Source organism: Alosa alosa, chromosome 8 (assembly GCF_017589495.1).
Source record: "Alosa alosa isolate M-15738 ecotype Scorff River chromosome 8, AALO_Geno_1.1, whole genome shotgun sequence".
In the NCBI taxonomy this organism is placed as follows: Eukaryota; Metazoa; Chordata; class Actinopteri; order Clupeiformes; family Clupeidae; genus Alosa; species Alosa alosa.
The window spans coordinates 14078240-14081284 of NC_063196.1; the positions used below are offsets into that span (position 1 = coordinate 14078240).

The following is a 3045-nucleotide window of genomic DNA, read 5'->3' on the forward strand; positions in this document are numbered from 1 at the left end:
ACCTGCTATTACGTTTTCTCTTTTTTCTTTAGCCGCTATTAAGTTAAAATGTCAGATTTCTGCTGCCTCACTCACACACAGTCACACACCCACACACACATTCTTGTGCCAACATGAGAGAAAAAAACCAGATAAAATCTCACATTTCTCCTAATTCTCAGACAAATAATTTCACGAACAACAAAAAGATATACTGATCCGCTGTAGACAATGTCTTCATACAGCTGTAGACTAGTTTATACGAACCCCCCATGCTCATACTGCAGATACCTCACCCTGAAGTTATGGTGGACCTTTTGCGTAGCGGTTATTCCAGTAATGCAATCCCTGGCAAAGGGACTGGGACTGTAAAGCAATGAGCACTTGTCATGTTTAAAACCAGCCATGCAGGTTAGCACTTCGACAGTCTTTTTTTTTTTTTTCCTTTCTTTCTTTTTTCTCTCTTTCTTCCTTTATTTCTTTGAAGGGGAGAAAAGAAACACGACCCTAATTTGTTAAGAGCTCTTTCCTGCCATGCGTTGTTAAGTCTGTTTCCATTAGTGTAACGGTGCCATAAATATATCCTCTTCTCTCATAAAAGTCCTTGGCCAGGCCTCCTCTCTCCCTCTATCTTCAGGTTTCTGCTTTATTCTCCATCTTTTTTAGTATGTGTGTGTGTGTGTGTGTGTGTGTGTGTGTGTAGGGGAAGAGGGGGGAGGGAGGGGGAACGACAATGTTGACAGTTATGCGTTGGCAAGCGTCAGTTTTCTTCTCAAGGAGGTGACAGCAGTGCTGGTCCTCACATCTGTTTTATGAAACAATAAGTGTCTGGCATCAGAAAGAAAGAGAGAGAGAGAGAGAGAGAGAGAGAGAGAGAGAAAGGGGAGGGAGAGAAGGGACGAGTGAGATTTGTATTTAGATTATACATTTCATCACACAGAAATGAATGACATGAAATAAAATAAGATGCACGACTGTAAGTTCAAAACCGGGTCCCTGAAAGTGTTGTGCAGACATATTAATGTGTGAAATATTTGCTGAATTTGAGGAGACAGATGGCTTTGGAAGCTCTGTACTAGTCTACTGAGATTATGAGTACATGGGCAGGAAATTGTTGCCACTGAAAGGCATTTTATAAAAACTGATTTTTATTAAAAAAAACAGGTAGTGTTTTCATATAACAGGTATAGTCGTTGTTCTGCCTGAAATCAGATCCTGCGCATTCAGGCGAGGGCATGTGGTGTCTGTTTTCTGCTGTTGATTGGGTTTTCTGCCAATTCAAAAACAACATCCTACCTCTCTCTCTCACTCTCTCTCTCTCTCTCTCTCTCTCTCTCTCTGTGCCAGTAGCTCTCTCTCTCCCTTTCTTTCTCTCTCTTTCTCTCTCTCTCCCTTTCTCTCTCTGTGTGCCAGTAGCAGGTGTGCTGGCCCAGGACTGAGCGCATGGCAGGACACATGCTGCCGACCCAAATGTAGCTCAACTCTGCATTTCTGGCTCTCTCGTTCCTCCTTTGGACCTCGAACATCTCATCTCAATAGCTCAATGTCCATCCCCACTCTCTCTTTCTCTCTCTCCCTCTCGCTCAGTTGGAACACACAGCATTTCTTGACACGTAGCGATTGCCAGTGCGTCGTAAGTGTCCCTCAGCCGAAATGTGTTTGCACTTACTCAGAGCAGTCCGTCAGCAACCCACCGTCCAGAATGCAACATGTGGCTTGGATAGCCTTGTGGCTTTCGGACCAGCTGGACACTGGTTCTCCAGCGGGGGAGTATCCACTGGGTTGGACTGAACCACTGGAAACAAAAGAAGCATAGAAGACAATTTGACACAAGTGAGAATCACAATCTTTTCCCAGACAATAGCACCTCCCTACAGAGAGAGGTTGTGCCTGGCTCTTATGTTTCAGATAAACCTAGCTTGTCTAATGTCACTGAACATGTCTGTCTAGTGTGAGATGTCTCTCCCTGAAGGTGTAAGACGTCACTTTCCAAAACCAAGGAGGGAACTGGAAGTGGTCAAAAGAATTGTGAAGTTTTCTGGGTGTTGCTGAAAATGTAACAACTGATTATAGAACTCCTATTAAACCTAATAAATCTGACGGTAGGAGCATTGAACTTCAGGAATGTTCTTCCAACTCATCAGGCACGGTTGGTAGCTGTCAGAAAGTGCTCATCAGGCATCACTAATAGCTGCCATACAATCAAAACATTATAGCTGTAGGCAGAAATATAAGGGCCTACCAGTCTAGAAGTACAGTGTTACCATGGAAACATCATGGAGTTAGGTCAAGGGCAAGGTAAAGCACTCACTGCAAATTTCATGGCAATTGGCCAAAAAATGATATGATATGAAAGATATGAGTTTGCACGGATGCAACTCCAACTTTTACCTATTGGTGGTGCTAGACCGCTTGAAGTGCAAACATGAAACTTGGTGAAATTTATCAGGGGACCATCTCCAATCAGTGTGCCAAATTTCACAACTTTTTACAGCATGATCCCTTGGGCTGCCTGAGACTCCCATTTCAGGAAAGATGAATAGGATAACACTTTACTTGAAGGTATCTACATAAGAGTGACATGACGCTGTCATAACCCTAACACTAACCCTAACCCTAACTTGTCATGACAAAAACCAAATGACCCTTGACAGAAGTGAGTGACAGAAGCGTTATGTCATAAATGTTTATGACTTGTTTATAATGTTTATGACACGTTCATCATGACAGTGTCATAAACGTCAATGTCACTCTTATGTAGATACCTTCAAGTAAAGTGTAACCGTTAATAGTAATACGAGAAGGTAGAAACACCTCCGTAGCTTTGCCACTAGGCCTCGTATAAGAGACATCCAACAGAGCCATGCCATTTACAGTTTTTTCAGATTGCTTAAGCACATTTTTTGTAACTATGGCTTTTTTTTGCAAAACTCTACACACAAATAGAAAAGCCTTTCACCCAATCAGCAAAACATTGTAGTTCTCTTGCAAAAGCTAACACTCCTTGCGTAACTCTTCACACCATAAAAATTATGTTTTCGTATCAAACAGTTAACACAAGCCATC

The 3045-nt window shown here is 42.4% G+C and overlaps 1 long non-coding RNA gene across 1 annotated transcript in view; it reads right to left on the reverse strand.

The window, feature by feature from the left end:
* Positions 1-271: 271 nt before the first annotated feature.
* LOC125299586 overlaps positions 272-3045 on the reverse strand; it is a 5654-nt gene continuing 2880 nt past the window's right edge. Inside the window, exons 4-5 of the long non-coding RNA XR_007194403.1 lie at positions 1649-1774; positions 272-807 (exon numbers count right to left, since the gene is read on the reverse strand). This is a non-coding gene — a long non-coding RNA (uncharacterized LOC125299586). The remainder of the gene's footprint in view (positions 808-1648; positions 1775-3045) is intronic.